This window comes from Apodemus sylvaticus, chromosome 3 (genome assembly GCF_947179515.1).
Source record: "Apodemus sylvaticus chromosome 3, mApoSyl1.1, whole genome shotgun sequence".
Lineage (NCBI taxonomy): Eukaryota > Metazoa > Chordata > Mammalia > Rodentia > Muridae > Apodemus > Apodemus sylvaticus.
This window is the reverse complement of record NC_067474.1, coordinates 165,036,842-165,064,333: the sequence shown is the minus strand read 5'-3', so window position 1 is coordinate 165,064,333 and position 27,492 is coordinate 165,036,842.

Sequence of the window (27,492 nt, the reverse complement as noted above, 5' to 3'; positions counted from 1 at the left end):
GCTCATGACCATCTAGGGAATGGTGCTTCCCACTGTGGGCATCAATTAATAATGGCAATCCCCCTCGGGCAAGCCCACAGGTCAGTCCTTGTGAATGAAGGCTTTCCTTCCAGATGACTCTAGACCATGTTAAGTGGACAGAGCTGACTAGGAGATCATGGTGGTGAAAGCTGACTCCAAACTACGCAGCCCAAATCTTTTCATTTATCTATCGTTGACATAAAACACTGCTTTGGAGGAAATAAGATGACTTATTGATGAGCTAAATGGGAGTGACCAAGGCCAGGGAATGGAAACTTAGTCATCCTGCATGGATGTCAGCTATGTCAGCACAGAAACAGTGTGAGCCTGGATGATCAAAACAAAAGAAAGATGGGACTGTGGATGGGCGGCCACAGAAGGCGGGAAATCTGGCCTTTGGCGTTAGCTTTGTTTTGCTGATAAGCTGATCTGATGAGCTAGACAAAGTAGCCGGAGAGGAGAGGCTCTCAATTGACAAAATGCCTCCAAAAGATTGGGTTGTAGGCAACTTTGTAGAACATTTTCTTAATTAATGATTGTCTTAGTCAGGGTTTCTATTCCTGCACAAACATCATGACCAAGAAGCAAGCTGGGGAGGAAAGGGTTTATTCAGCTTACACTTCCACGCTGCTGTTCATCACCAAAGGAAGTCAGGACTGGAACTCAAGCAGGTCAGGAAGCAGGAGCTGATGCAGAGGCTATGGAGGGATGTTTCTTACTGGCTTGCTTCCCCTGACTTGCTCAGCTTGCTTTCTTATAGAACCCAGTACTACTAGCCCAGGGATGGCACCACCCACAATGGGCCCTCCCCCCCCCTTGATCACCAACCAAGAAAATGCCCCACAGCTGGATCTTGTGGAGGCATTTCCTCAAGAGAGGCTCCATTCTCTGTGATAACTCCAGCCTGTGTCAAGTTGACACACAAAACCAGCCAGATTGATTTGGGAGGGCTCAGTCCATGTTGGGCCCTGGGTTCTATAAGAAAGCAGGCTGAGCAAGCCACGAGGGGCAAGCCAGTAATCAGCGCCCCTCCATGGCCTCTGCATCAGATTCTACCTCCAAGTGCCTGCCCTCCTGGAGTTCCTGCCCTCACTGTTGTTGATGATGAACTGTTCTATGGAACTATGCATTAAATAAACCCTTCCCTCCCTACCTTGCCTTTGGTCATGGTGTTTCATCACAGCAAAGGAAACCCTAACTAATGCAGTTATTATAAGGGCTAAAGCTGGCCTGGCCTTTGGCTGTTTATCTGCAATCTTCCATCTCTTAGAATCTCGATGTTCTAGTCAGGCAAGGTCAAACAATCTGCAAGCTCTTGAGTATAAAAAAAGCTTTGTCACAGAACTTGCGCTCATAATAAACATAGATATGTTTTTCTTTTATCACTATCTTTGTTATTATTGCCACAGGGTCTTGCTGGGTCACCCAGGCTGGATATAAACTTCCAGAGTCAACCAATTCCTCAACCTTGGCCTCCCAAGTAGTTGGGATACAGGCAGACACTTCCACAAATAGATTGTCTTTTTATATCCACATTTAGAGTTTTATTATTCCATTTGTATGTGTGTGCACGTGTGTGTCTGATTGTATGTCTATATGTCCTCTGCACGCGGCCACCCAAGGAGACCAGAAGAGGGCGCCCTATCCCCTGGAACTGCGGTAACAGTCAGTTGTATGCTGCCAGATTGAGTGTTGCAAACTAAACCTGGGTCCCTTTTAAGAACAGTAAGTAACTCTTAAGTACTAACCCATCTCTCCAGGCCCAGATTTTACACTTTTAAAAGATGTGGACATTCGTGAAGGCCGGGACAAGGACAACATCAAATCTATTGTTGGTACCCTTTGTGGGCAACCTGTTGATTTTAGCCATGGCTTTTTGATTGGCATGTGGCAGGAATTCACACCTAAGCAAGGAAGGCAATACTGGTGTGTATAACTGTAAAGCCCAGAGATGGCTGCCTCGGGATGGCTGTGTCCAAGAATTCAAGGAACACCATGAATGACCCCCGTATATACACACACACACACACACACCTCAAACAACTTCCCTCTAAAACCAGCAAGATGGCTACCAGCAGCCCTTGGCCACCATCTTCTCCGGATAGTAAGAGTAAAAGAAACAGTGTTTCCTGACAGGCAGAAGATTCTGATGGGGCACCTTTGGTTATCGCCCACCCCACCTTGGACCAGGGAGAAATCCCACAACAGTGTGCTTGCAAGGATAAAATGTGCTCATAACATCCCAACTCCGTGTTCAGCAAGGACAGAGGCTCACAGAGGTAGGAGGGTTGGAACTTGGCAGAATCATTGGTGGGACACACAGATTTTGAGTCAGCTCAACCCAACCCCACAGAGTAAGAATTGTCTGTCTATCCTCTCACCGAAAGTTGGAGGCTAGACAAAAGAAAGGCGCTCAGGTCTGTTGAGTGTGAAGCTGCCTACAGAGGCTCTCAAAACAAACCCTCCAGGGGCTGGGAGATGGCTCGCTTTAAAAAAAAAAAAAAAAGAAATGTCTCCCTTGAAAACTTGTAGACCTGAGTTTAGACCTCTGTGCCCATGTCAAAGTAGGAGGTGGCACGCAGTGCCTCCGATCCCAAAGCTGTGGAGGTGGAAATAGGAGGGGGGGTCATAGTGTCATCTCCCTTGCTATGATAAAATACTCTGGCTTCAAAACAACAGCAGCAGCAGTGTGGTGAAGAAGCAGGAGAGAGGGCTCACTTGTTCTTGCAGAGGACCTGGAATTCAGTTTTAGCACCCACGTGGCTCATGAAATCTGTAACTCTGGCTGAATGTACAGGTACCCTTGGAAGGCAGAGGCTGGCAGATCTGTGTGAGTTCAAGGCCAGCCTGGTCTACAAGATGAGATCCAATCCACCCAGGGTTATGCAATGTGACTGACACCCTCGCCCCCCAAACACACAGGTGCACATACACACACACACACACTCACACAGACATGCACACACACACATATGCACACAGGAATCTTCCTTTGCCTCCTCACATTCCCAGACCCCAACAAGACAGGTCAGCTGCAAAGACAACCCAGCTGACCTGGGATCTAGGACTGACCCAGGCTTTGCTTCTCCCTGACAGTCCGCCTCCCCTCCCCCACAATAGCGCCCACCCTCAGCCACTACCAGTCGTGGTCTATGGAAAAGCCAAGGACTTGCCATGCCAGGCTGCTTGCTTCTGGGCTTCCAGCAAGCCAACCAAGGCGTTTTCAGCTTTCCTCAGCTATTTTAAAACAACCCTGTCCAAGCAGCGCAGGAGCGGGGGCTGCAGCTTGATTCGAGGTTAAATAAATAAGAACCATCTCTCCACTGACGATCTAGGAATGAAAGATTTCTTAAGGCAAATTCCCAAGCTATGGGCTCCATTTAAAAAAAGAAAAAAAGAAAAAAAAAAGCTGCCCCAAATTGCAGGGTTCCAGTCCAGCCTTCTCTATTTCCAAAGATATCTGGATTGGTTTTGGCTGAGCTCTGCTCAGAGTACCAGGACCAATGGCTGTGTGGGCGGCCAGGCACACTTTGAGGTCCATGTATCCCCGACCTGAGCTTTCTTGGCCGGCAGCCTCCTAGCCCAGACCCACAGGACCTTGGAGGGCCCGGAGTACTTCTTGGCATGCTGGGAAATGCTCACCCCACCTTGGAGGGTCTAGGCAAGATGATCAGCAATTTGACTGGCTTCAGAGTCTGCTTGAAGCAGAATGTTTTTCTCCTTGTGTGGAGAAAGTTTTCCTTTTCTGTCTTAAGAACCACTGATCCTGCCAGGCAGTGGTGGCACACGCCTGTAATCCCAGCACTCTGGGAGGCAGAGGCAGGCAGATTTCTGAGTTCGACGCCAGCCTGGTCTACAGAGTGAGCTCCAGGACAGCCAGGGCTATACAGAGAGAAACCTTGTCTCGAAAAAACCAAATAAAAAAAAAAAAAAAGGACCACTGATCCTTGGGGCTGGAGAAATGGCTCAGCAGTCAGCGGTTAAGAGCACTGCTCTTCCGAAGGTCCTGAGTTCAAATCCCAGCAACCACATGGTGCCTTAAAACCATCCATAATGAAATCTGATACTGTCTTCTGGAGTGTCTGAAGATAGCTACAGTGTACTTTTTATAATAATAAATACATCTTTGGGTTCTTAAAGATTTATTTATTATTACATGTATTATTACATTATTACATGTCAGTGAAGCTAAACACCGGAGACCTGTGTTCTCAAAATCCCCACATGCCTGCCAGCGTCTCTTAGCCAATGCACTGCAGAGGTGCATGTTCCAGAGAGGATAGCATCCAGGACTGGGGAGATAGCCAGGTCAGAAATGTGCTTATCATGCAAGCTCAAGGACCCGAGTTCGATCCCCAGAGCCCACAGGAAAAGTCAACCACACACTTGTAAAGTGGCTACGGAAGAGGTGAAGACAGGAAGATCCCTGGGTCTTTCCAGTCAGTCTGCCTTGGGTAATAAGTGGGCCCTTGGAAGTTAGAGAACCAAGCTCAAAAAGGGGGAGTGGGGGACAGAGGCTAGACAGATGGCTCAGTCTAGCGCACAAATGGTGGCTTACAACATCCCATAACTCCAGGACCAGGGGTTCCACCACCCCCTTCAGGTCTCTCCAGCCATACACAGGCACCCATCGAATACACATAAATGAGAAAAAAATTTTTTAAAGTTGGATAGTGTCTGAGAAAGATTGATGAGTGAGTCTTCCTCTAGCCTACACACAGGTCCTGGTTTCCTGAGTGAAGCCATGGAGAAGTGCCTGCTAGCCGGCTGGGACCTATAGCCTGAGGGGAAAAGCTGTTATTGTGTGTCTCACCACCCAGCCCCAGGGCCTGTTTGTTACTGTAGCATTACCTAACCTTCTCTGGCTGATTCAGCTCCTGACACACTCTGGGACGTCTGCCACTGGGACAGAGACTGACTTGCATAAGAAAAATAAGCAAACCACTTCCTTCTCGTCTGGCCAGCAGCCTTTACCCCAAGAGTCGTCTCCAGCTTCCATCCAGGAGCCCCGTGACTTCAGGACACCTCTTCAGCTTGAGCCCCAAATCCATGCCTTCCCTGCGTTTCTCTCTGTGCAGCAAGCGAACATTAAATGTGGCACTCGCACGAACATGAGATGGACTGGAGGGACCTGATTCCTGTCTTGCCTTTTTGAGACAGGGTTCCATGTACCCCAGGCTGGCTCCAAATCTGCCATGTAGCCAACTGACTGTCACTTATCCTTTACCATGCCGCTGCGTCTGGATGCTTTAGGCAGACCTCCATGTGATCTCCCCTGCTTCCCCACCATCCAACTGTCATTTTACTTAAAGGCACATGTGCCATCTTTACAAAGGCACAGAGAGATGAGGCAAACTTGCCCAACGTTGCACAGACAAATATCCGAGGTGACACTTGAACCTCATGGGTCCACTCCAGAGACAAAACGGATGTCCACAGTCAGCTGTGGATGCCATGCGTCTCATAGACAGAGATACAGGTGAAGGACAGACCTGTGGAGCCTGCTGCAGGAGGGACCCTTGGTAAGGGGCTCTGCCACCAGGCTCCACTGAACAGTATCAGCAGTAACCAAGGATAATAATCACTGGAGATCATTAAGGAAACTAAGCCATACCCACCCCCAATTCTAACCTCACTCCACAGCCACAGGAGGATACTGGGAGCGTCCTTAGAGAGCCTAGAGGCCCAGAATGGCCGGATGATCCCCGCAAACATTAGCATTCTTGCTGTACACCCTGCTCCACAAGCAGGTGTCCCAGGACCATCGTTGGCCGTTACCATCATTACCTGGCTGTTACCTGTTCTGCCCTGTTTGCTTAGTTGCCTCTCCCTAGATAAACTGCATCATTGCAAGGAGAGAGGGGCAGCCAGCATTACTGAGGAGTTGCTATGGGCATGACTCACTCAAGCAAATCTACGCACCCACCCGAGTCTCAAGAGACCTTGACACCCCTAGGAAGCAGTATCTGTTATACAGATAAGAAAACCAGGCTTGTGGCTTTAAATGACTTGCAATCAGGAAATCAGCGGCACACCACTGTCTCAAACCCTTGTGTGTTAAAATCCAAAGCTGCGTATGAAACATGACGCTAAGCTGGGGCTTTTAGACCCAACTCCCAGAGACACAGTGGGCCCTTCAGCTACTCCTCCAGATGTTGAGTGGCTGTGTTATATTGCTTTTACTGTGTGTGTGTGTGTGTGTGTGTGTGTGTGTGTATGTGTGGTGTATGCACATGTGTGAGGTATATGCATGTTTGTGTGTGTGTGTGATATATGCACATGTATGAGGTATATGCATATGTGTGTGTGTGTATATGGTAAATGCACATGTGTGAGGTATATGCATATGTGTGTGTGGTAAATGCACATGTGTGAGGTATATGCATGTGTGTGTGTGTGTTTGTGTGTGTGTGTGGTAAATGCACATGTGTGAGGTATATGCATGTGTGTGTGTGTGTGTGTGTGTGTGTGTGTGTGTGTGTGCATGTTTGCCCCAGTGGATGCATGCCGAGGTTTACATTGATGGTTGTTCCTCAATTGCCTATCTTATCTCGGAACCTGAAGCTCACTGTTTCAGGCAGATCGGGTGACCCATGGTCTACCAGGATCCTCCCCACACATACACACTGCCAGCCCAGCACTGGAGTTAGAGGGACACACCACCACGCCCAGGCTTTTTGTGAATTCTGTGGGCAAAACCTTAGGTTCCCATGCAGTGCTGCAAGCATTTCCCTCAGTGAGCCCCTTTCCAGGCCCTGTTTTATCCTGAAACAAGATCTTGCTGTTTGAAACCTGGTCTCAAATTCTTGGGCTCTATCCATTCTCCTGCCTCAGCCTTCTGAGTACTGGGACCACAAGCACTTATTACCATGCCTGCCCTTGTCGGGCATTTTCTGACTGTCTACTCCATGCCTGGCTCTGGACTGGGGTCTGAAGCAGCCTGGCCTCTGTTTCCTTCTGCTCACCAGGGAGGGCAGTTCAAAATAATGGCACATTTGGGGTATTTCCCATTGTCCCAAGGTCCTAAGAGGGCCAACCAACAGCCTATGGCCACTCCATGGGGACAGGGGGTTTGGGGGATCTTTCTGGGAGAATCCAGGTCTGAGTGTTTCAGGAAACCTCTGATCTGCCAGATTTCTGTGTAACTGATCAGTCGGAGATGGGGGAAGGTTTCCCGTCAGCCCGGCTTTTGTCTTTCACATGAGCCCGAGACAGACAAACCACAGCCACAGACTCAACCAGCTGTGGAAGCATCGAACAGGAAACCCAGAACATCTGGCGCTCCACTTCCTCTGAAGGCCGCGCACGTCTGGGTGGCTGTGTGTGGCTGCCTGTGTTCATGTCTGTTTTCTCTCCCGCTGTTGGTTAGCGGGACTCAGATGCAGACAGAGCTGGAAACCACAGGCCTTGTGGTAACAAGGAAGTCAGACACCGGCTCCGAGACCTGACAGCGCATGGCTGCTCCTCAGACAGTAACCCAGGCAGGATCCAGCCCAGGCTCCAGGCCACCCTCCAACTCCCAGCCATAGGCAGCTGCAAGTCACCCTGCAAGCAAAGGGAAGGCATTCTTTTGCTTCTGGACATAAGTGGGGTTTTTATTTTTTTTATTTTTTCAAGCTGCTGTCTGGAGTGGAGGGGAAGCTCTGCTTAAATATAACTTGGCCTCTGCGTGCAGACTCACAAAATGCAGTGTCTGGATAAAGCTGCTTTTATGATAATTTGGGAATCTGTGGGTGACCACTGAAGCCATGTGCTGAACAGGGGACTGATTTCCCATTAGCAAGGCTGGCCTCCCTATAAAGAATGAGTTTGCTGAGGCCCAACACACGTCCTTTTTTTTTTTATTTTTTTATTTTTTGACACAGTGTCTTATGTAGCTCTGCCTGCCCTGCCCTGCAACTTGAGGTAAGACAAAAGAAAATGAAAAAAGCTCTTAAAATCAGAGCATAAGGTTTAAGTCCTAGTAGCCTCGGGACTTGTGAAAATGTTTCAGAATCATTCAATTGACCTACAGAGAGGGTGTTAGCTCACCTAAGATCACACAGCAAGTAAGATGTAGGAGGTCTTTTGCTTATTTATTATTGTTTCTGATTTTGTGTTTTCACAGGATTTCTGCCTGTGGATGCGTGTCTCTGCATCTATATGTGTTTCTCTTGCATTTTTGGCTCTCTCTTTCTCTCTGTTTTCCTGTTTGTCTGTTTGAATTCTATTTTCTTTTTACGTGCCTGGTTTTTTTTTTCCTAATGAGTGAAAGAATAGGTATGGATTTGGGTGGGTGGGTAGAATCTGGAAGAAAGTGGGGGAGAGGGAAGTAAGGTCAGCATATATTGTATGAAAATATCTTATTTTCAATTAAAAAAAAAAGTGAGGCTAAGATTTCATTTCAAGTCAGTTCCTAGCTCCCTGCCGGGCCCTAGATTATTCTCTCGATGAGGAGTAAGACCTGCCTGGCACAGCTGGTGCTCAATAAACACTTCTTGACTTCATCAACAAACTGCGCTATCATTTGTGGTGAAGACAGCGCGATCCTCATAGGAAACCCAACCCACTGGGAATATCTGCACAGTGCACGGCGCGCAGAATGGACGCTCTATTGTTACCTGCATTGTCGGGGTCAGAGCCTGGGTCCTAGCGGCCCTGACAATCTAGACTCGGCATCCTGTCCTCAGTGAGTCAGTTATAGAAACGAATAATAGCAAAAAGCAGAAAAGAAGATTCATTCGACATGGCCACATATGGAAAAGGGACAAAGAAGTCCTGTGACCCTGTAAGCCCATCGTCAGGGTTTCTGTTTACAGAGAAGGCAAGAGCTATGCATAACTAAGCAGTCCCCAGAAAGGTGTGGTCCCTCCAGTCTGCTCAGCAGGGCCATCTGCAAGGTGTTATGGCTGTGTAAATCTCTTTAGGAGACAGTGTCCCCCTCTGTCTGGCGCCCAATGTCTCTGTGGAATATCTTCATTCCTGCCAGGCCGGTTACATAGCCAAAGCTCTCAAGTCGGCAGCGGCCAGCCCGCGTTACCTGTGACTCTAAAAAGCATGGCTGAGGCTCCCACAGTTAGGAAGATGGCCAGCTTACTGGCAACAGCGATTTGTGAGTGCAGTCAGACAGGCTCCGCACGGTGGAGGCGCTCCAATGGATGGAAACAAGATGAACAGGGCACTAATCGGGTATCACCCGCTCAAAGCAAGCCAGAGAGAGGCTGCAGCATCTCGGGTTCATTTCTGCGGCTAAGATTACAGGGTCGCAGCAAACTCTAGACTGCGAACTGAAGCCGAGCGAGCACGGAACTGGCACATGCGCAGTGTCCCAGGCCATGCTCTTTTTCACACCTGTGGGGTACAGCTTCTAGATCTGGGCTTCTCACCACATCGTGTCATGGGGAAGCACCAAAGAGCAGTCTTTGCAGTGGAGTTGAGAAATGTGGTAGCCCCGCCCCCATGACGGGATTGGCTGACTCTGGCCCATATTCAAAAGTCCACAGGGGCGAGAGTGACTTGTGGTTCTCCCTCTGAGGATCACGACCCCTCTCATCAGAGTCACATATCCTATATATATCAGATATTTACATTACTATTTCTAAAAGTAGTAAAAATTACAGCTGTGTGTGGAATAGTAATGAAAATAATTTATGATTGGGGGGTCACCACAACATGAGGAACTTGTATTAAAGGGTCACAGCATTAGGAAGGTTGAAAATCACTGTTCTAGGACACTTTCTGCTGAGATTCCATAGTGATTTGTTGTTTCCTGTTGAGTGTAAGGATGATTCCAGCAACTTACAGACCCAGGGTAAGAATCCCAAAGTCTATATGAAGGGTGTGGTGGTCCATGCTTCTAATCCCAACCAGCCCTCAGGAAACAGAGGCAGGCTGATTTCTGCGAGTTCAAGGCCAGTATGGTCTAGACAATAAAACCCTCTCTTTAAAACAACAAAGTTATTGTGGGTGCTGGAGAGATGGCTTGGTGGTTAAGGTCACTTGCTACACATGCAGAGGACATGGGTTAGGGCACTGGCTTAGTTTTTATTCTACTGCTGTGAAGAGACACCATGACCAAGGCAACTCTTATTCAAGAAGCCATTCAACTCGGGGCTGGCTTACAGTTTCTGAGGTTTAGTCCGTTGTCATCACAGCAGAGAACTTGGCAGCACACTGGCAGACATGGTGGCAGACATGGAGAGGTCAGTGAGAGTTCTACATCCTGACACACAGGTAAAAGGGAGAGAGACTGGGCCTCAAAGCCCACCCTGAGTACGCACTTCCTCCAACAAGGTCACAGCTCCTGATTCAGCTCATCCTCTCAGAGTTCCTTCCAGAACTTGGTGACTTAAGTGTGGTGGTTTGAATAAAAATGTCCCCCACAGGACTGGGATGTGTGGCTCTGTTAGAGTAGGTAGAGTAGGGGGTGGGCTTTACAGTTTCAGAAACTCAAACTAGGCCCAGTGTCTCTTTTTCTTCCTGTTGCCTGCTGATCTGGATGCAGAACTCTTGGCTTCTTCTCCAGCACCGTGTCTGCCTGTGTGCCACCATGCTTCCTAAAATAACATAATGGACTTAAACCAGTAAGCCAAGCCCCAGGTTAAATGCTTTCCTTTTTAAGAGTTGCAGAGGTGTCTCTTCACAGCAATAGGAAATAAGACAAGAAGAATTCAAATCTATGCACCTGTGGGGGCTGTTCTTACCCAAACCTCTACAGTCCCAACTATCCACAACTCCAGGGCCTCTTCCAGCCTCCACCTGCACCACACACACACACACACACACACACACACACACACACCATACACACCAAAGAAACAAGAACGGAAAGAAGAACCAGGAAGACAAGTGCCAGGAGTCTGCAGTGTATAGTCACACTGTCATATTCAGTTTGAACTCACTGAGCAGGTAGCTCTGGAAGATACAGTATCTCACACATACACTTTGCAGGTAGCTCTGGAAGATACAGTATCTCACACATACACTTTAGACCCAAGCATGCCCAGGTCAAGGGTCCAGGGACAGGTTTGTTGCAAGATATTTCCTATCCATTCACATTGAGGCAGTGAGAGGCCAGTGATTGGACGGGAGAGAGGAGGAGGAGCTAAGGAAAATGAGGGGTGGGGGGAGAGAGAGAGGGAAAGGGCTCTGTGGATATCCAGATGGCTTCAGATGTATTTGTGGTGTTTTGGAGAGGTTAGATAATTGGGCATAGATAATTGGCATTATGTAATTGAGAGTTTTATATACATAAAGATATTTGGTTAACTATTCAAGTTTAAGAGTCATGCTTTACCGGATACTCGGAAGGAGGGGTGCAGAGGCCTAGCGGGGCAGAACTTTTTATTAATTATTACCCACTGCACAGGCTGACCCTGAACTCTGTGACTAGAAGGGAAGAGAACAACAGAAACGGTACGAACAGTAAAGACATCATGCCCTTAAAAATACCGGAGGTAGCCACGCCACATGACCACACTCACACTTATCCCACGTATGAAAGTGTCTGCGTGGGAGAGAGAAACCGCAAGTTCAGCCACGGAGAGAAAGCTCCGTCAGGAACTCCAGCCTCAGCGTCCCCCAGTCGGCCTCTGCTAGGTGTGCGAGCACCCACCATGATGCTGGTTTGCTCTTTATCTCTTGCTATTTATTTTCCTTTGGCTTACTGTATACTCTTGTACACTCACTCAGAATGGAGAGCATCCTCATCAGGATCAATCTCCAAGCCATACAGAATGCGGAGTCTTGGGGTTTTTTGTGACAGGCTTTCCCACCCTCAGCACGGACATCTGCCTTCCCAAAAGCATCTTTCATGACTCTCTTCCCATCTTCATTTTTCTGGTTACTGTGACTCCTTGGAAATCCCTGTATTCATCTTCCAGCTTTCTCCTCCTCCCTGACCGGACCCTCCCTGTCTCCTCTCCGTCCTTCTCTTCTCTACAAGGTCAGTCTCTGGGGAACTGTCTGCGCCTAGATTCCAGCATCACAAGCACTTCACTCGGCTCCTCCATTCCTAGTCCCTCCCTCTCCCTCACTTGTTGGCTCCATCCCTGACTTCTGACCTCTGACTTCTGACCTCTGACCGGAGCTTGCGGCACATATCAGACAGGCTCGCGCCACGTGCTTCTCCGTTCATTCGCATGATGGCGTCACCCACTTCGTCAGGGCATCAAGACCATTTTCATACGATGACTTATATGTGTATCTCTGTATCTTCAGCCTGGAAAGTTGCATCATCTCAGAGAACGGCCCATCCATTCTTCCAGCCTTCCGGGCCACCGACCCCAACTGCGCCTTCCTCCCACACCCCATTTGTTGGCAGATCCGATTGACTTTTTTCTTCAAAATAGACACAGAAGTAGAGGCCGGAGTGTAATTCAGTGGAGAGCACTTCCCTGGCATGCCGAGTCTATGGACTGATCCCCAGGACAGACAAAGATGTCAAGGGCCAGACTCCAGCCGTCCCTGACACAGGCTTAGAGGAATCTTCCCTCATCTCTCACCCAGACGATAATCATTGCCCCTGCCGTCTCCTCTACTTCGACCTTTACTCCTAGTCCCTTCCCCCTTGAATGTTCACATAACCTCAGGACTTCAGATCAAAGGCATATCCGAATGGCATCCCTGTGTAAATCCTTCCAGAGGTGCCCATCTTGCTTGGAATAAAAGTCAAAGTTTCATCGTGGCCAGCAATGTCCTGTACAGCCAGTCTCCAAGAATATTGCTGGGCCTCACCTCCTGATCCCCTTGCTCTTTTAGCTCTTTATGTGGAGACTTTGGGGGTTCCGATCCTCTTTTGCCACTTAGCTGCTTCATAGTGGCCATGTGGTTTGAATGAGACTGGCCGCCATGGGCTCCTATTAACTCACCAGGGATGGAACTGTTTGGGAAGAACTGGGAGGTGTGGTCTTGTTGGAGAAGTTGTGTAACTGAGGTGTCTAGACCCGGTGCCTCTCTCTGCCTGCTGCCTATGAATCAGGATGTAAAGAGCTTTACATGCCTTTAATCCCAGCACTTGGGAGGCAGAGGCAGGAGGATTTCTGTGAGTCCCAGGCCAGCCTGGTCTCCATAGGCTACCACTCCAGCACCATGCTTGACTGCTTCCCACCATGATGATCACGGACATATCCTCTAAAGCAGAAAGCCAGCCCCCAACTTAACACTTTCTTTTATAAGAGTTGCCTCGGTCACGGTGTCTCCTCACGGCAATAGAACAGTGACTAAAGCCAGTGACCTTTGAAATATTTATTTAACCTTCTTGGATATGATCAGTGATGATTTCAGCCTTTCTGTCAACACTAGGTCACCTGAATGGACAGCAAGCTCTGCCAGCCTCTCAGTCGTAACACTGAACGCAGATGCATCCTCAATTCCCAGGGTCTCTGCATGGAAGAGGTAATGACAGACAGAGCAGCATAATCGTGCACACAGACGGCTACTCATAAAGCATGATGTGTACAATAAAGGAAATGCAGGTAGACAAGACGGGTAGGGTAGACCTCCCAGGGGCATTCTCGCTGAGCCAGCTGGCTCTCGGGCTGTTTTGATAAAATGCTGTCAGTTTTGCCCAATCTGGAGGAGGCCAAGCAAGGCCCTAACAGGCTTGGTTATCCTCTTGGCTTCTCTCCTTGACTAGAAGACAGCCTCTTTCTCCCTTTGTCCTCACATGAGCCTGTGTGCACACACAAGTTGTGTCTCTCTGTATTAGAATCTTTTCTGAGGAACCAGTCAGCTTGGATTCTAATGACTGACAGTCTGTCTGTCCATCTTTCTTTCTTTCCTCACCTACTTATAGGCTAAGTAAGGAGATCTGTCGGGTCCAGCTGTTAGAAGCCAGCCCAGACAACACAGCAAGACCTTGTCTCTTAAGAGTTGCTGGGACTACAGGTGGTGCTCCCACTGAATACAGTCCCTTTCTAGCATACTGACTTTGAGGGGCTAGAGGAAACATGCCTGCTCATAACATTAATTTAGATCCAAGGGAAGCATAAGAAGGATAAATGAGACAAGATGAATGTTTCAGGCAAAGAGAGAGAGAGATCGTGAAGTCCTGTGGCCAGGAGCGCTGACAAGTGAGAGGATGTGGGGAACCTTTGTGGCCTGAGCCCAGAGGACATGCCTGATAGCAGACACGATGGGGGTTCAGTGAGGATCAGCCATTTGGTGGTCACTTAGGGATATAGTTGAGAATAACATAGTAAGTGGCATCTCATGAAATGAGTGCTCTGGACACAAATGGGTTAATGTTCCCCAATACACACACACACACACACACACACACACACACACTCAACCGTAAGGACCATGGGGCATAGAACATGCCATCTTCTTCACAGTAAGGGGTCCTTAAGAAACTCTGAACAGATCATTTTCTTAAGGACTCCGACATGGTTGATAGGGGGCGATGTAAAAAGCCAAAGCACCCAACAAATGATGAGAATGCCAAGGCCAGCCTCTGAAAGCTGGGACTGCTCCCTCTGTGGGGCTGGCCCTGCCTTGTGTAAAATGGCAGCGCTCAAGTCCAGCTTCTACACAGGCCACCGTATCTGCAGCAGCCTCCTCTCACAGCTGGCGCGGGCAGGCACCTGCTGAGACACTGAGTCCTAGCTAAAGGGCTAGCATCGCCCAGGGCTCTCGGACTTGATTGACATCTCGGAGGCGTGGGCGGGACACCCCACTCCTTTCTCTGCTTCCTGCCTGGGAATCAGAGCATGCAGCTGCAGGCTCCTCCTGTGGGCCAGAGGCTCCCTTCTCTGCCACCCAGTCTTTCACTTCCCAGTAATCTGCCTCAGTGTCCCTCCGGAACCTGAACGCCCCCTCCATTTCCAACCTTTCACAGTCCTTCAGGCAGATGTGATTTCTGACTGGAGTTGTAATATTCAGATGAGCCGATGCAACAGTCCGTGCCTGTCTTCTGAAAGCCCAAATACAGTGGGATGCCTGGATTTGAGGGGAGCACCCTCTGTGTGCTGCTGGGGGTGGGACCCAGGGCCTTGTACTTCCTAAGCAAGCTCTACTGCTGAGCCCTGTGTCTAGCCCTCTATTTTATTTCTTTGCTTTAGATCCAGTTGCACAGTTCCCTTTGGCTTTCCATTGTGGTGGCTCCACCTATCCCCATGGCCTGCCCTCTGGCCTCCCCTCTCCAAGTAAGAACCCTAGATTCTCATCAGCAACTCCACCCAGCACCAAAGCCTACACGTCCTCTGGACACCCTCTGGGAACTCCTCAGGCCCCCTCCACTCCAGATGGTGATCCAGATTTGCATTACCATCCAGCCATCCCCAACACCTGCCCTCTGGGCCCTTCCTCCCCAGGTAGGTACCCTAGACTCACACTGCTAACTCCACCCACCTCTGCTGCTTGAGAAGTCTTTAGCACCTCCTTCAGACTCCTGAAGATTGTCTGTGAGAACCTTCTTGCTCAATAGATATCCCCTAAGGTCAGAATATACATCTAGCCAGCTAAGCCAGCACAGAAGATAGTACATTTGAACACCAACTCAATTTGCCCTAAGACTCAACCCTAGACACCACCCAGCTAGCTGGTCTACAACCTGACAAGCTGCAGTAATAGATCTAAACATACATACACTCAACAGAGGAGGGACCAGATTTCCAAACCAAGAGAGAACAACCAATGACCTACCTCCCGATGCCAAGGTCCCATCACAAAACCAGACATAGATAACTAAATTTACTATCATGATACTGTTACACAGAAGAACCTAAGATTAGGGGCGGGAATAAGCAATAGGTGTCATCTCCTATAGGTTCTTAATAATAGTACAGTAGAAGTCTTCTCATTTCATCAATCAAATTCGGTGTCTAGATGTGTGGCTTCCCCGGGAGCTCCCATCTAGCCTCTCCTCATACCCCACACCTTGATTGACAGGTCTATTGCCAGCAGCTTCACACAGAAATCTCTTGGTGCCTATTCGCATTAGAAAGAACATATGAGCTGGGCGGTGGTGGCGCACGCCTGTAATCCCAGCACTCTGGGAGGCAGAGACAGGTGGATTTCTGAGCTCGAGGACAGCCTGGTCTACAGAGTGAGAGCTCCAGGACAGCCAGGGCTACACAGAGAAACCCTGTCTCGAAAAAACCAAATCCAAAAAAAGAAAGGAAGGAAGGAAGGAAGGAAGGAAGGAAGGAAGGAAGGAAGGAAGGAAGAAAGAAAGAAAGAAAGAAAGAAAGAAAGAAAGAAAGAAAGAAAGAACATACAAGCGTTTCAACCCAGTGGCTAAGACATTCTTGAGCTGGAGATGTAGCTCAGTTGGTAAAGTGTTTATATACCGTGCAGAGTCCTAAGTGTGAACCTTGGCACATCATAAATCTGGAGGAGGACTGACTATCTGTAATTCAGGACTTCGGAGACTGAGACAGAAACATCAGAACATCAAGACCATCCTCAGATACATAGGGAAAACCAAATCAAAACTCTGACCATCTCTGTTAGAAAGTTATTCACAAGCACCAGAGACCAAGACACTGGTGTGACCGGCAGTGACAGCCTGTTCCCCACTGACTGCGATCCGGCCTCACAGGCTTTCACAACTGGCTAGCTAGCTTGTTTGTTTGTTTGTTTTTTAATTGGCACACAAGGAAAGCAAGAATGGGTTGGCCACTTGGTTCCCCTTAAGTTTGAAGAAAGCAGCAGGAGCTTTTGGTGTACAAAGGTTTTCCTGCGTGGGGGGACAGAAACATTTGCATACAGGTGGGAATATTAATTCTTGTCATAAACACAAGTTTTATAGTGTTTGACACAGGATTAAAAAAAAAAAACTCATGCTCAATGTTTCTTACAGTCCCCTCTGTCCCCTTGAGAAGAGTGTCCAAGGCCACCATCCTGATTCTACTCAGAATTGAGTGGTGGGATTTACTTTTTAGGGAGATGTCTCCTAAACCCCGGCCAGCTTGCTTGGCTTACAACACAGGTGCACTACAAGAATGCTGAGTCTGTCTCTTTAAGGTATGGTGTATCTGGGGGTAGCTGTGGGGTACCCTTCTGTGGACCCCTGGTCTTCTGTTCCCAAAATGAATGCCTCTTCCTCTTCCAAAATAGTTTTCTTCTCTTCATGGTGCTTTTTAGGAATGTCTTTGTACATGAATCTTTCCCAACTTGTCTGTAGATGTTTTTCTATAAATGAAACTTCTGGGAAAAAGAGTTTCCTAATTATCTCCCCAAGAGGGCCTTCTGGGGCGCAAGCCCATAAGCAATTTACAAGATGGCCTGTTGTCTTCCCCGCCCCAACAACTCCAGGAATTTTCCTCCTTTTAATCATTGCCAATCTGATAAGGGAAAATGATTATCTCAGTGTTGCTTTAATTTGCATTTCTTTGATTACAAGCGAGATTGGACCCCTTTCCAGACTCTTCCTACACTTCTTCAGTCGAGTTTTGGAGCTAAGTGCGGGACCTTACATGTATTCCCGTTCAATTTTATCTCGTTGGGATTCACCAAGCATTCCTTTCTGTTGAGATACTCTTGGATCCCGATGTTGCAATTCCAACAGATTGGCTCTCCTTCCCCGACTGGGGCTATTTGCACAGTCGATAAGAAGCTATCTTTGGCCTCATCCAAGTTGTTGATAGAACACTAAAGAGATTAAAGCCAAGGACAGAATTTCTTGGCATGCCACAAGAGAATTCTTTGGAATGACACTGTCCTATCTGTTGATGCAATCCCTTATCACCATGCCCTAGAGTTGTAGTGGAATAAAGGAGCCTTTACCTGAAATATGGGACATGGGCACAAATTCTAGTTTTGGCCCTTTTTAGCCTCGTGAAATGGTGTTACCTTCCTTAGAGGCATGCCTCTCCATTTGGTAGGCTTTCTTGGAATTTCACAAGAAATAGAAAAACCACTGTGAGTCGCCTAGATGCTCACTGAACTCGTTCTGTTTATTAAAACAATCAAAGGCACCCCTTAGGAGACCAGGGTCACCTTTCTATAAACCAGCCAAGCGTGTGCTTGAATGCCCGCTCAACATTCTTCTGCCTAGCATCAACCCTAAACTCATTGGCCTGTCACTGGTCTGACTTGAGATTTTAAAGCCTTAGTTTGTGACAGTGTGGCTAGGTTGATAAGAGTGCTGACCTAGCATGCAGGAGGCCCATGGGTTTGATTCCCAGCACGATATAACTCCCAGGGAACACATTCCCAGGACTGGGGAGGTGGGTGGCAGGAGGTGGAGGCAGGGTTGTCTTCAGCTATTTAGATGTGATGGCTCAATTATATCAACTTGGCCCAAGATACAGTCATCTAAGAGAAGGGAACTTCAATTCAGAAGAAGCCTCCATAAGATCAGGCTGTCAGCAAAACTATGGAGCATTTTCTTAGTGACTGATGGGGAGGGCCCAGCCCACTGTGGGTGGTGCCATCCCTAGGCTGGTGGTCCTGGGCACAATAAGCAAGCCAGTCAGCAGCACCCTCCATGGCGGCTGCATCAGCCCCTGCTTCCGGTTCCTGCTCTGTTTGAATTCCTGCTCTGACTTCCTTCAATAATGGACCACAGCGTAGAAATGTAAGCCCAATAAACCTTCTCCTCCCGAAGCTACTTTGGTCATCACAGCAATAACAACCCGGATAAAGATGGTAGAGTTCAAAAACAACCTGAGACATATGAAATCCTGCCTCAAAAAAATTTTTTTTCACATAAATCTAGCTTGTTGCCTCTGGGCTCCGAGGCTCGTCGCAGCACCCTGACGTATCAGAGGTGCTCGGCAACCCCTGACCAGTGAGGCTTGCCCGTCCTAAGCTCCCTTTCAAGTCATGGATGAGAGAACCTCTGAGAAGCCCTCCTATCTTCCAGGCTCCTGAGGGTCAGTGTGACAGGAGAACGGTTCAGAAGGAACCAGGGCAGTGGTGGCTCATGCTTACAGTGCTGGCACTTGGGAGGCTGAATCAGGGTTGCTGTAAGTTCAAGGCCAGCCTGGGCTACAAACCAAAGTTCTGTCAAATCATTTCATCTGAAAAAGAGAAAGGTGTTTTCTTTCTTTTTTTTTTTCTATTTTCTTGTTTGTTTTTTAATTTTTTTATTAATTATTTTATACACTCCATATTTTATTCCCCACCCTGCCAACCCCTGCCCACCCTCTGACTGTTCCACCTCCCATACCTCATCCCCTCCCCTATCTCCATGGGGATGTCCCTACCCCCCCATCCTACCGGACCTCTAAACATCCTGGAGCCTCCAGTCTCTTGAGAGTTAGGTGCATCGTCTCTGAATGAACATAGACCTGGCAGTCCTCTATTGTATGTGTGTTGAGGGCCTCATATCAGCTGGTGTATGCTGCCTGTTTGGTGGTCCAGTGTTTGAGAGAGCCCAGGGGTCCAGATTAATTGAGACTGCTGGTCCCCCTATAGGGCCGCCCCTCACCTTCATTCAGCCTCCCCTAATTCAAAAGCAGGGGTCAGCTGCTTCTTTCCATTGATTGGGTGTAAATATCTGCCTCTGACTCTTTCAGCTGCTGGTTGCTGTCACGCTAGGTCCATTTTTGTGAGCACTCCATAGCCCCAGTAATAGTGCCAGGCCTTGGGACCAGAGAAAGGTGTTTTCAAGGCCAACAAACATCAGCAACTGAAACCGTAAGAAGTCAAGACTAGCCCTGCAAGAGAAAGTGTCTGTCTACCTAAGTATATCATCCCAAGTGCATTACACCCTGAGTCACTTCAGTATCAGGCCAGACCCATGATTATCCTCAGGAAAGAACAGGAGACATTCACTCCAGATAACAGACAAGAACTAAAGGGATATTAACTGATTTAACCGATATAATGACCCTATCACCCTGGTCTCTTGGCTTTTTTTTTTTTTTTTGATTACTTATTTCTATTTTATGTATATCAGTTTTTTTCCTGAATGAATGTATGTGCACTGTATGCACGTGTGGTGCCCACAGGAGACAAAAGAGGGTGTCATATCCCCTGGAGCCTGAGTTACAGACAGTTGTGAGCTGCCTTGTGGGTGCTGGGAACTGAACCCAGGTCCTCTGAAGAGCAGCCAGTGTTCTTAACTACTGAACCATCTCTCCAGACCCATCTTTTAGATTCTTATCATCACACCTGGAAAACAGATACTGATTTACAGCGAAGTATCTAATCTGAGACCACAAATGGCCCAGGATAGTTATAAGTGCTATCTAAAGCAACATTGTTGAACTTGCTCAAAACATTGTGCTAGTTTGTGATTTTTTTTTTTGCTTGCTTATTTGTTTCTGTGACTCAGTTGCAGGTGGCAAAGTCATGTTGCAATCCCAAGACTGCACACACCTGGTGCTGACAGTCCCCTTGCGTACTTAGCCATACAAGATGTCCAAAATTCCTTATTGCTGTGTCTGCTCTAACTCACTGGCGGTAATGAGGTTGTCCTGTCCTGAGGGATGGTGTCCCCTATAAAACTCACATGGAATTTAATCCTAGCAGTGTGGGAAGGTCTTTGGGAGGTGACCAGAGTACCACCATTGAGAATCAGACGTTCTTAGGGACAGCCCAGAGGGTGTGAGTCAGGTGTCCTTTGCCTCCTGCCTTCTGTCCCATTAGGACCCAGAAGGAAGTCTCTCCACAGACGCCAAATGCTACACCTTGACCTCTAATTCCCTGCTTCCAGAATGAGAAGAAATAGACTTGTGGTATTTATAAATTACTCAGGCTTCGCTATTTTGTCGATAGCAGGACAAGCAGACTATGGCCAAGGCTTGTCGATTTTCTGCCATGCCCTGGAAAAGCCCTATGTGATACACATAGATCAACCCTTTAGTCCCAAGGCACAGAGCAGGGGAGAGTGACCTGTCCTTCTTATAAACCTAGACTTGAACTCAAGCAATCTAGTGTCAAGTTGTAGGCACTACTGAATGACAGTGTCCCACTGTTCTATCTATAAATGAGGCTGGGGGATAATTAGATATTATTTCTCAGAGCTGGAGAGATGGCTCAGTGGTTAAGGGCACGGTTGCTCTTGCAGAGAATCCCAAGTCTTGTCCCAGCTGCCCATAACTCTAGTTCCAAAGGGAGTCAGTAGCTTCTTCTGGCCTCTGGGGCTTCTTGCAGACGCACACAATTTTTAAAAAAAATAACTCTTTAAAACAAGAGAAATTATTTCTCTCCCAAAATATGAAAGTGTATTGCGAGGTGACCTCATAGGTTGGAGCACAGGGTCACTGTCATCTCCTGTACAAACCACACAGAATGAGCAAAGGAAAATGGGAGTACAAATAGCCCACAGCCTCTGACTAACACCAGGGCAAGTGTGTACAGTTACAGCAGGTGTCTATGACCGCAAAAAGGACACGCCAACACGCCAGATCCCAGCCCGGACTGCATCATCATGAGACAGGCCCACACCATACAGCCCCTGGCCCCTGGGAACATCTGACTCCTGAGACCAGCTACAGATGTGGCCGGGACTCGGTGCCAGCCGGTGGTTTCCCAGTGCCACCTTCCAGTTGTCCGGCTGCGCTGCCTCCCAGAACGATATTTGGAATCTCTGAACTAGGATGTAAGTAAAACGTTTGGATACAAATTGTTTCAAGTGCGGTGAGGCAGCTGGCTTCTGATGAAGCTGGCGAGAGATGCTCATGAACTCATTCTGGTTGACATCTTGCGAGGGGCTCTTGCCAAGAGCAATTGGCCCCTTCGTAGTTACGAAAAGGTCTGAGCTGTTTCCACTCCACCGGGGTTAGGCCCGCTGGTATCTGATTCAGTGTTTACTCCATGAATGAGGTCAGTTCCCAGCACAGCTGGGGCTCAGGAGCAGGGACGCCGGTCAGCAGACCATGTCCAGGTCGCAATTCCACCCTCGGGTGTTAGCCTTAGGGTACCCAGCTTGCGGCTCAGTGGCTTAACCACGCCCCTGGGTGTTCCCTGGGGTCGGGCTGCTCCCTGGAGCAGCAGGGCCCAGCCTGATGCAGCCTCCACACGAAGAGACCACAGCCAAGCTTCCCACACGCCATGCTCCCTTCTGCAGCCTGCCCCTTTGATATTGCCACACTGTACCCCTGGCCACGCCCTCAGGATAGCTCAACATGGGTAGAAGGAGAGTGATTCAGTGTCTTGGAAGCCACCTCCAAAGGTGAAGACATCTCACGGGCCAGAGTGCCTGCTCTGCCTGTCCCCCACAGAGACAAGACAAATACAGAACCTCAAAAGGTTCAAAACAAGCCTTGTAAGGGCACACGTTGGGCTGGGGATGAGGTTCAGTTGGTACCGACCGTCACTTGCCTAGTGGGCTTGAAACCCATGATGGTTCAAACCCTAGTCTCAAAGTATAGAGGCAAGAAGGTCAGAAATTCAATAGTTACACAGTAAGTTCCAGGCAGCCTGGGATACATAAATACATAGGACCTTATCTAAATAAATAGTCTTGGAGCCGGGCGTGTAATCCCAGCACATGCCTGTAATCCCAGCACTTGGGAGGCAGAGGCAGGCGGATTTCTGAGTTCAAGGCCAGCCCAGTCTACAGAGTGAGTTCCAGGACAGCCAGGGTTACACAGAGAAACCCTGTTTCAAAAGAGCCAAAAAGTAAATAAATAAATAAATAAATAGTCATGGACAGACAGAAATAGGGGTTAGACTTGTCTTTTTTTGAGGGGGAGGGGGAGGGAGAGAAGGGCAGGTTCTCACTCTGCAGTCCTGCCTGGTAGACATCTGCTTTCTGAGTGCCAAGATAATTAATGGTGTTGTGTGCCACCATGCCTGGCCCCAGATTCCTTTTTAAAAGACCCCATTCTCCCAGTGATGACAGTCATCCCTCTATGAGGATGGGGCACTAGGGACCTCAACACTCTTAAAAGCCCCACTCTACCTGGGTGTGGCTTAACCCAGAACTCAGGAGGCTGAGGCAGGAGGATTGTGTATTTAAGTCATCCTGGACTACATAGGAAGAACCTGTCTCAAAAAAAAAAAACCTTGGGAGTATCTTACCCTAAGACACTTCTGCATTGAAGTTCAAATTTCTAATGCATAATTTTGGGGGATATGTTTCAAGTATCCCCCAAATACTTCTAGCAAGCCCTGGACAAAGCTTATGCCTTGGCCCCCCTCCGTCTCAAGGCAATCGCTTTCTGCCTTCTTGCCTGTGACAATGCACATGGCCCTGCTGAAGTTCAAATACACCAGACACACACCTGCACCCCTCCTCCTGAGCCCTGGGGGAAGTTCTCCCTCCCCCTGCAATACCCCGTTATCTACCCATCTCCATCTTCCCTTCAGCCTGATCTTGAATCTTCCCTTACCACAGAGGCCTTCCCTGCCACCCTCTTCTAGGCTGGGGAGCGTCCTCTTAGCTTTGACTGTGGATTCTGTATTTTGAATAGCACCTGTTGCTTTCTTCGTTCCTCCCCTGCAGCCCCGCTGTCCACTGCACGCCAGCTCTGCATGGGCAGAGAGTGTCTACCTTCCCGTCTGCCTGCACAGGGAAGTACTCAGAACTGCCTGGCCCATCAGCTCCAGCCTAGACTCTGGGAGCTTCTGCGGGAGTTTTTTCCACGAGGAACTCATTCTACTTTACAGAGCTATGTTATTACATTTGGGCGGCCCTGTGTCTTCTGCTTTTTTGGAGATCTGCAGAGGAGGCAAGTATGTCAGTGTGCCTCTCCCCCCACACACACACCTCACTGCTCCTCTGAGTCTGTGTGTGGAAGTGTTTTCCCTACAGAAAAGGGGACTACTTGGGAAGACATGGTGTCCTACCCATTATGGCCTTTTGACCTGTGTCTTAGGTAGGGTTTTACTGCTGTGAACAGACACCATGACCAAGGCAACTCTTACAAGGACAACATTTAATTGGGGCTGGCTTACAGGTTCAGACAGAGGTTCAGTCCGTTATCATCAAGACAGGAACATGGCAGCATCCAGGCAGGCATGGTGCAGGCAGAGTCGAGAGTTCTACATCTTCATCTGAAGGCTGCTAGCAGAATACTGGCTTCCAGGTAGCTAGGATGAGGGTCTTATAGCCCACACCCACAGTGACACACCTACTCCAACAGGGCCACGCCTTCTAATAGTGCCACTCCCTTGGCCGAGAATATACAAACCATCACTATTTGTCTTTTTAAATAAGAATTACTTATTTAATTTATGTATATGAGTACACTGCAGCTGTCTTCATACACGCCAGAAGAGGCCATTGGATGGTTGTGAGCCACCATGTGGTTGCTAGGACTTGAACTTGGAACCTCTGGAAGAGCAATCAGTGCCCTTACCTACTGAGCCATCTCTCCAGCCCCTTGACCTGCCTTTTGATCAGTCTGAGGGAGGAAACACATCTGTGATGCTGGGCCCACTATCCTGTTCCTTATCAGAGCTGCTGAGCTGGCCAAGATATCTAGGATCCGATTGGCACCACTGCCTGGCCTTTCACTGAAGACTGGCAAGTTGGCTCCCACACAAGCCCCTGGGAAAGAGGCAGTCACCTTGCAGCCAGCAGCCTGCCCAGGGTGTCTCTTCTGTCTCCTTCTCTAGCCCCCTGAAACTCCTAACCACAGCAACCCTCCACACTTGCCTTCTGCTTCGGCCCCGCAGATTCAAGTAGCAAAGGTCCTTCAAATCTTTAACCCACGAATGTACACGGGGTCCTTCCAGCAAATCTGAACTAGTTTTCATTTGAAAAAAAGTCTTTTAAGGGTTTTGAGTGACCCCAAAGTAACCTCATGATTTCTGTTTTAAAGGGAAAAATATTTCCAGATCTCAGTGGTCACAGGGCCAACACCAGACATCTTGGTTTTGTGACCTTAGCCCCATCCACTAAGCTGCTACCCCGCCTGATTGCAAAAATGAACTTGAAGCAAAGACATTGCAAAAAAAAAAAAAAAAAAAAAAAAAATCAAGAGGTCTGAGATTTGAGATTTGCCCCATCAAGTCTTTTGAAACCAAACTGTCTGCATTTTTAAGGGCTTGATGTCATAACATTCCCAAGTAAGACTACATTTTGAAAAAACAGTGGTTTGACTGTGTGTGTCTCTGTGTATGTATGTGTAAGTGTGTATATGTGTGAGTGTGAGTGTGAGTGTGTGTGTGTGTGTGTGTGTGTGTGTGTGTGTTGGAATGTGAGAAGTTTAGCATAGACCTTAGGAAATCAGCTCTTAAACTCGAAATTTGAGATGCGGGGACAGCATGGGCCACGAGGCTGCGCTTGCCTCGGTAAGCTCATGTGATGTTGAGCTGCCTGGGATTGTCTGGAAGTTAAATGTTAGCCTTCTGACAAAGGCCAGTCCTCAATGCGCCAGCTGTTGTTGTTCTAAGTGCACTGTAAGCCGACATCTATTTAAAGGCTCACACCTGGTACTTGAACACTTCTTGTGTTCCACTAGGTACCCTGGGGCACCGGTCCTCTTTTCTACGTCCAGGTAGCTTCCCTTGGCATGCTGACTAGAAAGGAAAGAAACGTGTGTGTGTGTGTGTGTGTGTGTGTGTGTGTGTGTGTGTACATGTCAAGGTCAGTCATCTGCCTCTATTCCTGAAACTGGTCTCAGGTAGAGACTAGAGATGAGATGACCCTACAAAGGGTGCTGCGACTCAAGATAGAGGGGCCAGGAGACTAGATGAAGAAAGTCCTTATTGTCACCCTAGAGAGAAAGCTATATACTGTACCCCTCACCCAGGGCTCTGGATCCATCCGGCATGCCTATATTAATAAGCCCACACTTATGAACTTCAGTGGCCATGGAGGAAGCAGGTCTCAAGAAAGGAAAGAACCCCTAAAATGCCTCTACAAATAAAGGCATTTGCCATCAAACCTGGAGACCCAAGTTCAATTCCCGGGACCCACCCAGTAGGAGAGAACTGATTCCCACAAGTTTGTCCTCTGACCTCTACACACACACACACACACACACACACACATACACACACACATACACACATACACACATATACAACATACATACACATACTACCACCACCACTAAATAAGAGGAGGAGGAGGAAGAGGAGGAGGAAGGAAATGTTCAAAGATCTATTAGCAGCAGGCCGGTGTTGTGCATGGTGGCACTGGCTTATAATCCAAGCAACTCAAAAAAACGGAAGCAGGAGGCTCATCCTGGGTCGTTACAGAAGAGAAGGGGAGGAAGAAAAGGAGAAGAGAGACATGACACAGAAAAGGAAAGTCTTCAGCCTCAACTAGAGTCAGAGCGGAAACAGTGAGCAGTGAACCTCATTCCTCGTGCTCTCTCTTCCAACCTCAGAGCCTCCCCTCCTCTCCCCTCCCCCCTTTGTGTCCACCGTCTCACCCTTGGGGGCAGGAAAGAGCCTGGACGACTCTGAACGCTGCAGTAGGCCAGGTGCCTGGACTGGCCGCGGGTCTCAGACCAGAGCAAGGCCATGGCTGTGAGCTTTGCACCGGGCTCTTCCTGGTGGTCTCGCAGAGACGGGGGCCCTCGGACTGAGGGGAGCAGAAACATTCCAGAGATTTTTCACGTGCAAACAGATATTTCCTTTGTGAGTTTCTAGACTAAATAACACTCCCTGCGTCTAAGGCTCGGTGTGCTCTGCTGACCTGGGCCCGTTCTCTACCGGTGGGAGGAAAGGGGAGCCCTCGCTAGCTTGCTGCCCACAGATTAGGAGCCAGAGATGGGGGGAGGAGCCAAGAAAATACCTTATAAGGAAATACCCTCTGCTGCCACGGGTCTCCTTCAAACACTGGGGAAGTTTGTTGGCACACCTTGGAGACAATATGGGAAAGTCTTTGCTAAGAAAATGTACCTACCTGGTCCTTTCTACACATCTATGTGGGAACACATTTAGCCAAGTTTACTTTTGGGGGCTCTCATGTATCCCAGGCTGACCCCCAACTTGATATGCAGCTGAAGGTGACCCTGAACTTCTGAAGTTCCTTCCTCTCTGTCCTGAGTCCTGGGGTTACAGGCCTGTACCACCCCATTGCACTGGGTCATGTGGTGCTGGGGGTGGAGCCTTGTAGTGCTGGAGGTGGGGCCTTGTGGTGCTGGGGGTGGAGCCTAGTGGTGCTGGGGGTGGAGCCTCATGGGGCTGAGGGTGGAGCCTAGGGCTTCTTGCACTAGGGAAGGAAGGACCCCACCAACTAACCTTGCCATCTAGAGCAGTTTCGGGATCACAGGCAAATGTGGCAGACAGTAGAGAGTTGAATTTACCCACCCTGCACATGGCCTCCTGGGCCATCAGCATCCTATAACCCACTGGGACATCCCTTGCCCAGAAACCATGTGGCCACACTGTTATTGCCTCAAGTGTGTGTGTCATGTTAGGGTTCACTGTCAGAGTTTCACAATCCACAAGTATACTTCTGCTTTATTCTATCCTACAAGGGAGTTTCAGTGACCAATAAATTTTGTAAGCCCAGGCTGCATCCCAACCAGATCTGTTTCCTGTTTCCACAGTTGTGTCTTTTCCAAAATGCTAGAGTCTGAATTAGACAGACAGACTTCTTCCACAGCAATGTGTGTCTCTTTTCTTTTCTTTACTTCCTCCTTCTCTTTTTAAGATAGAAACTCATATGAAGCCTGAGCCAACCTAGACTTA